The sequence below is a fragment of the Mus caroli genome, unplaced genomic scaffold, assembly GCF_900094665.2.
Source record: "Mus caroli unplaced genomic scaffold, CAROLI_EIJ_v1.1 scaffold_16852_1, whole genome shotgun sequence".
In the NCBI taxonomy this organism is placed as follows: domain Eukaryota; kingdom Metazoa; phylum Chordata; class Mammalia; order Rodentia; family Muridae; genus Mus; species Mus caroli.
Window position 1 is genome coordinate 12,686 of NW_018389617.1, and position 8,489 is coordinate 21,174.

An 8,489-nucleotide genomic window follows, 5' to 3' on the forward strand; every position below is an offset into this window, starting at 1 on the left:
TTCTATTCTATTCTGTATTCTCTATTCTATTCTATTCTATTCTATTCTATTCTATTCTATTCTATTCTATTCTATTCTATTCTATTCTGTATTCTTTTACACACTACTCCTCTTATCTGAAGCAGCTCTCAGAGGCGGTGGAAAATTGCCTATATAAAACTCCCCAGTCCAATGTGCTGTCACCCCTAGCTCATATCATCATTAGACTGATGCTACCTTAGACTAACCTGTATCCTTTTTGCCTCCTTCCAATCAAAAAGATTTAAAAGATGAAATTTATAGTGCTAACATTAATGCTGGATATTGTATACAACCATGCATGATAGATAACTTCTATAGTTTTCTGTAGAGCTACACGGAAGACAGTGTCTCTCAGTTGGTCTCCCTGTGTCCAGTATCTTCATTTGCATGTCACCTGCAGTCATCCAGCGGCCATGGAGAAGCAGGTACACCTGGAAGGGCAGGAGGAATGGAATAGGATGGGCAGACAAGAGAAATGTGAGCCAAGACAAAGTTCTTTGATCAAGGTTCAATGTATATATCTTTTTAACTCTGTATAGGGTGACAATCAAAAGGTTTCATCTGGATTCTGTTGCTTGTTTCAGCAGGATTGACATGGAAAGTAATCTCAGTGGGGAGTCTGCTTCTTCAGGAGGCTGTGGATGTGGCAAGACAGGAGCCTTCCATCTAGGTCTAAAGACTCCACCCTAGATGGCATAGGTTTGTGGAAGACTGACTATTTCAAACAATTAATATATGGATAGCCACTCAAGTCTGGGGAAAGGGCACATTAATCCAGACAACATTCTGGTGACAATTAATGGGACAGTAAAGCTGGCTAACTTTGGCCTAGCAAGAATCTATAGCTACCAAATGACTCTCATGTCTGTGGTTATTATGCTCTGGGATTGGGCTCCTAAAATTCTTCTGGAGTCTATATGTTTAACACCTGTGGTCATGGGTTGTGTTGGCTGTCTCTTCTCAGAGATGTTTTGTTGGAAGCCTCTCTTCTTTGGAAAATCTGAGGCTCAGTAATTGTGCAAAAATCATTGATATCAATGGATTGCCTTTAGATGATGACTGGCCTTGAGAGGTATATCTACCTTGAGAAGCCCTTGCACGCAGAGGGTCACTGAAGTCAGTGGTGCCAGAGATGGAAGAATCTGGAGCACAGCTGCTTTAGAAAATGCTGACCTTTAGCCCACATAAGCTAATCTCTACCTTTTGAGCTCTGCAACACTCTACACAAGGAGGAAGGTAACCCTACATGGAAAGTATGACACTCACTAGAGAGAACATCATTGAACCCCAAGCCTCCACCTTCCCATGAGGCTATGCAGAGTACTCTAGGATTGTTTTACAAAGAATATTTTAAGCCTTAAATTACAGTTCACCACTTATCTTGCCCTCCTATTTCTCTACACTAAAGGGCAGGCATATCTGTCTTCTTCACTGTCTGATTTATATTGGCATCTGTTTTATACAGGGAAATAAAAGAAGACAAGGGCAAAATATATAAGCTTACATGTCCAAGAGAAAAGCCCCATGTGCAGACCTAGCAAGGAATCTATCATCTAAAATCCAATAGAAATGTGAAGAAAATATGGCCAGTATTATTAGACTTCTGATATTAAATTCTTTAATACAAATTTCTGTTGTTAATTCCTCCAAGTCAATATTTTATTTCAAACATAGCAAACTGAAAAGGATGGAAAAAGGAATTGAGATTTGACACTTGTGAAGTGTACCTATATTACCCATTCACTCATGGCTGCTCTCACGTACACAAACCTGACTGCCCTGCAGCAGATACTCTGAACTTTTCTAAAGGTCTCTCATGTCAGCTCCTGTAGGATGGATTTTGTTGTATATTAAGAGTTTCTCAGTGATATTTTTGTTTCATAATACAAAAATGTCTTTCACACTCTGCTGAGAATTGAGAAGGTCAGGAAAAGGGCACAAACTAGTTGATGTTTAAAAGAATAAGAGACTGTGTTCCAGACTCAGCAAGCTAAAGGTAAATAGACTTCCAAAAGGGTTACAGATTCCTCCACTGTTTTCCATTTCTCTCCCCCTAGCATTTTTCTTTCCCCTCTTAATATCTAACATATGATTCTCTCCCCAAATATATATGCAAAGATCAGAGACAGTCAGGAAAATAAATATAAGTACCTAAAAAGTTCAAGTACCTATAATTCCTTCCCATAAAAACAAATGAGCCCAGATAAAATCTTTGTCATTTTCAATTGTACAGAGAAGAAATGTTAAGTTCAAAAATGTTATCTATTCATAACCCATGCATGAAAAATTGTGTAAAAGGCATCAGTCTGGTTTTTGTATAATTGTTACATTATCTATAGAGAGACCCATTGTTCTGTGTCTTTATAGTAGTAATCTCTATATATCAGAATTGGCCCTTGTGTGCAGAGCATAGAACCTAACAGAAGTGCATACTTGTTAAGAATTCTTCTTAAGAGTGAGATGTCCTTAAGTGCTTCTCAGCCATTCCAGATTCCTGTTGCAAATTCTCTGCCTATTTCTATACATCATATTTTGGTGGGTTTTTTTGTTTGTTTATTTGTTTGCTTGTTTTTTTTTTTCAGGAAGACAGGTTATCTCCTTGAGTTATTTACATATTTTAGATATTAACACTCTATATGATGTGGGTCTAGTGGAACCATTTTTTTGTCCAATCTGGAGGGTGCAGATTTATCCTTTGCCTTGCAGAAGGTTTTCAGTTTCATAAGGTCCCATTTATCAGTTCTTGATCTTAGAAACTGAGCCTTTGTAATTTTTTAAATGAATCTCTACAACAACCTCTTCCCCTGCCAAAGAGTTCAAGGTTCTATCTCACTTCCACTTCTGTTAGATAATTTGTGTGTGGTTTTGTGTTGAATGAAATAAACAGATAATTCATAACAGAGGAATCTCAAATAACTGAGAAGCACTTAAAATGTTCAAAGTTATCAGTAATCAGGGAAGTACAAATCAAAAGGACCCTGACATTCCACCTTACACCAATCAGAATGACTGAGATGCCATGGTATATTTACAGACAGGAGCCTAGCATGTCTACCCTCTGAAAGACCTAACAAGCAGCTGACTGAGACAGACACAGATACTTAGTCCTAACCAGTGAACAGAAGCCAGGTACTGTTGTAATTGAATTATGGAAAGCCTGGACACATATGCAGCAGTGGTCTGTCTGTCTGGTCACAGTAAGAGAAGACACACATAACCCTGGAGAGACTTGAGGTCCCATGGAGTGGTAAGTCCTGGCAGGGTGGGTGGATGGAGACATTCTCTTGGAGAAGGGGGGTTGGTGGAGAAATGTGATGAGTGTGAAAGCAAGCAGATTCCCAGGACCTAAAGGAGATGACATTAGCTGAAATACTCAACAAACAGGAGAGAGAACCTACAGAGATTATAGCCAGAGGTTATGCACGGGCCCCATCTCAAAAATTCTAAAAGAGAATTAATCCTGTCTAAATAAAATACAGGGACAAAGAAAGGAGCAGACACTGAAGGAAAGGCCAACCAGAGACTTACACAACTGGGAATCCATTCCATATGCAGCATCCAAATCCATACACTATTGCTAATGCCACGAAGTTCTTCTCAACATTAGCCTGATATAGCTGCCCCCTGAGAGGCTCTGCCAGAGCCTGAGCAATACAGATGAGGATGCTGTGAACCAACCATCAGACAAAGCATGAGGACCACAATCGAGGAGTTAGGGAAAGGATTGAAGGAGGTGAAGGAGTTTGCATCTCCATAGGAAGAACAACAATATCAAACAACAATATCCCCCAGAATTTCCAGGATCTAAAACACAAACCAAAGGATACACATGGAGGGACACATAGCTCCAGCTGCATTTGTAGCAGAAGATGGCCTTATCTGGCATCAATGTGAAGGGATCCCTTTGGTCCTTTGAGGGCTTGAAGCTCCATTATATGGGAATGCTAAGGTGATGAGGAAGGAGTGGCTGGGTAGGTGAGTAGGAAAACATCCTCATAGAAGCATAAGGGGAAGTAAAATGGGATAGGTGGTTTGAGAAGGGGAATTTTTTTTTTTTTGTGGCTGCTTGCAAACCTTCTTTTCTGGGGGCTCATTTTTTGCCTGTTGCTACAGGGACTGTGTAATGGTTTGAGCTGATCTGTTTTTCTCCTTATGGTGCTGCTGTGGTGCCCCCTTCAATTGCTTCTTCAGTGAGTTTCCCCCTTAGTTTTTTATGTGGTATGTCCCATGAAGGGGAGTGTGTGGACCTATTTTCTGTCTTTTTTTGTCTTCTATGTCTGTCCATCCCAGTAATCTCACTTTTCACGTGGGGTTGTTGGGGGTGGGGGAGACATCCTCTTGAAGACAGGGGAGTAGGAATGGGTGAGGAACTGTCATTCCTTCTTATATCCTAAAAAAACACAAGATTGTATTCCAAAAGTTAGCCAGTAAGCTCTATTCCTTCATTTGGACACTTTCTCCTCCTGGTACTTACTACCAAGGTCAAGGTATTACAATATTGAAGTCCAGCAATAAACCCCCCACCCTTTGGCTTATGTAACTATGCTGAATCAAAACCATCCTCTTTTNTCATGGATGTAGTATTTCACAGTGAGCTAGATTTGTATTTGTTACTATGGTTTAAGAACCTTGAGAAATGTCGGACAGTGATTGCACACTCCTTTAATCCCAGCACTTTTGAGGCAAAGGCAGGCATATTTTTGAGTTCAAGGCCAGCCTGCTCTACAAAGTGAATTTCAGGACAGCCAAGGAGCCAGGGCTATAGAGAGAAACCCTGTCTCAAAAAACAAACAAACAAACAAACAAACAAAAAAACACCAAATAAACCAAAAACAACAACAAAAAACAAAACAAAAACAAAACAAGACAAAAGAAAAATAATCTTGAAATACTTAAACTATCTGCAAAATTTATTCTAAGGTATTTTTTATTTTTTGAACTTCAACTAGTTTTGAAAGATTTCAGAAGGTGAAGGGACCATCCCTTAAGATGTTAATCCCTCTTATTGTGAAAAGAATGACATAAATTTATTAAGATCACTGGACACATTCAAATAGACCTGAAGTCTAAATTCCTAAGTAAACTGAGTATGAGATGTCTCATGTTACTGGAGAACTTGGGGAGAAAATTGAGAGCCTTACTCTTAAAAGATAAATCATGTCTATGTTGGCATAGCAATAAAAATAAGAACTATTATTTAATTTATATTATACATTATGTGAATAATATGTTGTGAACTATAAAATTTCTTAAACTTTAATATATTTTGGATTTATGCATATTGACGACTGCTACATTAACTTGATGTTAGTTCAGAGATTGTAAGTAAAAAGTTAGATTATACTAAGGTTTTATAAAGAGTGATAGAATGTGGATTGGAAAATTACTCACTGGCCAAAAGTGTTTATCTGCAAGCTTGAGCACAAGATTTTGGACCTTACTCCTAAGACTAATGTGGCAGCATGTCTCTGTAACCTCAACAATAGGAGGTGGAGGCAGTTGGATCCCAGGAAATAACTCAGCATTCTATTTATCTGATATAGTAAATGTTGGCAGATTTACTCAAAGACCCTCTCTCAAAAGGTACAAAAAGAACCTAAAGAAGACATTCCAATGCACTCTCAGTGACTACCTCTCATTACTTGGAAAACAGTAAAACAATAACCAAAAAAAAAAAAGAGAATAAAAATAAAATCCAAACAAAAGAGCTGCTGGTGGTACTGTTTATGATCATTAAAATGATAATGATGATATTGAGATTATAGAACTAAAATTTTTCTTGATGCAAAGGAAGTGAAGCAGGCACACATGGGATAAATTGAGCTTCATCTAAATGTTTAACAGAAGGTCAGTCATTGTTGATAAAAATCAAATCAAAACAAAACAAAACAAAAAAAAAAACACAGGATGAAGTCAAAACTTGCTATGGCATTTCGAGATCACACAAATACATGACAGGAAAAAAGGATTCCCAACAATAACTCATATATCCACCAAACAGAATTTGCTCTTGCTTCTGAGGTGTTAATAAGTTTGGAATTGAGTGTTAGTTCTGCACCTGTACACCAAGTCAAGACATGCTCTTTGTTTTCTATTAAATTATAAAACCTGACAAATAATATACTAATAATTCTGAGTATTTTACTATCACAAACTTCCATTTTTGTATGCTTTTCTTCATTAATTCCTTTCCTTCTCTTCCCAGATTTTCCTTAGTGGAATGTTAAGGTCTGTGAAACTAAAGTTTGTCTAGCCAGCTCTTACTAATGTTAGAAGAAAATATCTTCATATGCTGTGACTACTGATACTGGATTATTTTCCATTGCCAGTGTTGGTTACATATTCTGTTATATTCTGTGCCTTGATGTTCTTGAAACCAATCACAATAGAAGTCAGTTAGAATACAGAGATACTATTTAATCCCAAACAATGAAGGTAAAATTAGTTTGCAGAAAGAAGCACCCATGTTTGAAAGTGATGTCTAATTGAGTAGCAGATGAAGTGACAAATCAGAAAAGATTTGGCAGAATGGGATATGCCCAACACTCAAAGACAGAGGAATGGGAACCTACTAAAGACAGCAGGCTAGTTGGAGAGACAAAGACAGCACTTTTACTAGAAGAGTTTTACAGACAGTATAAAGACAGAGAACAAGGTAGACACAGGTAAAGATTGATCCAGGAAAGGAGAAGGACCCAGAGGGTTAGAACAGTTAAAGTTAGGATGATAGAACTGTCAAAATTAGAATAATACCAAGCAGAACAATTACTGAAAAACTTAAAAGAAGTCAGAGTGAATCAGTCAGCTTGAGGAGGGGTTTGACCCAGAGCAGGTGAGTTGACTCACCCAAAGAGAGATTAGAAATAAGAAGGAAAACTGAGTTTATTTATCAGTAATTTTCAGGGTGAAACATTTTAGTCCTTGATAAGATTGTACAGAAGCTAGAAGCTTCTGGGACTAGGCCTAGTTTTGCAGACAGAGGAAATAATCCTTTAAATTAACAATAACTACAAGATAATAAAAGTTACTTTAACATTGAAGATTTTACAATCCCCCCTTCTAGGGACTATAAATGCCACTAGAATATTACTTGGCTTGTCTGCAGTGTTGAATTCTGTGAGACAATATTAAACAAGCTAATGATTCAAGCTATTCTTTAAAGAAGTATGTCATTGTTTGTATGGACTATATCCTGTTGGCTTATTTGACCATTTCTTCCTCACTGCACTGGTTTTCATTTAAAAAGGGCAGCTGTGCTGCTTCAATATCTGAAAGCATGCCAACACATAGTGGCAACAGAGAGTAATAAGGCAATGACTTAAAATGTAAGGCTGTTTGGAAAGTATTGTATAAACTATATGCATGTAAATTTCACATTTGAAAGATGTATTTATAAGACATCTCTATTTTTTGTTATATTCTATCATTAAAATTATTATATAATAAATAAATGGGATAAAATTTATATATACAGATGGTATGCATAATAAATATTATAATAAGGCAAGCACTGGTCTGTTCATTCACAGTGAAAGAAAATAGAGTTCTCCCTTCAATATATTATTGATCAAGTGAAGGGTTGTGCACTTGATATTTGATTTCCATAATTCTCCCAATAGCTGAAGTAGAGTCCTGTGGAACACAAGGACAACAAAGCCGTGCCTTCTGAGCAATTCTAAAGTAAAGAGTAGATGATACCTGTCTAAGACATTAGAGGTAAAATATATTTTACCAGAAGTAATTTAATTTGGAGACAAGATGAAATCCTCCAAGATTTCTCTGCCATGAGGATTTCAGGAAAAAAAGCCCACAAACTATTACTGGAAATATAGCCTCTTCTCCAACTCATATCTGATAAATTAGAAACACCTATTCTCTATATATTGAGGATATGGAGAAAATGGTTGAACTCATTCTTTTTTTTACCAAGCACCTCTCAAGACATACATTCAAACACTTTTAAATGTTTTCGTAAGTGCAGAAGAGAAATGGCTAGTGTCAAGCATATCAGTGAAAAACCACACCAAATAATCCCACATGTAGGCCCATGAAAGCCTAGATGGAGCCCAAATGGTGATTTTATGGATGGGGTCATTAAAAGTGTTTTAGGATGGTGTCATAAAATGAGTCCTTCCCCATCAAAAGATGCCTGGGAGTTCCTGCAAAGACCACAAGTGCTAGACAATGGTTGAGAGGCAAGCAGAACTTCATGAATACATAGCAGTTAAAACATCTCAACTCTGACAGTAAAGAGTTTATTGTCAGCCAGTTTTAGCACTGTACAATTTTAGGAAAAATGTTCCTGTTGTAATGAAAAGTCACCTGTGCACAAGGAGGCATAGTAACATCAAAATTCAATTCAAAGTACTTGTCATATGCCAGTTCATCCAAGGACATAGCTTCTAGAGATAGGCTACATGTAGTGTCTCTTTTTAATTATTATTAGGTATTTATTTCATTTACATTTT

General features: G+C 37.2%; 1 pseudogene; it reads left to right on the forward strand.

The window, feature by feature from the left end:
- The first annotated feature begins 756 nt into the window (after nucleotides 1–756).
- LOC110288197 lies at nucleotides 757–1,280 on the forward strand (annotated as a pseudogene).
- Nucleotides 1,281–8,489: the final 7,209 nt, after the last annotated feature.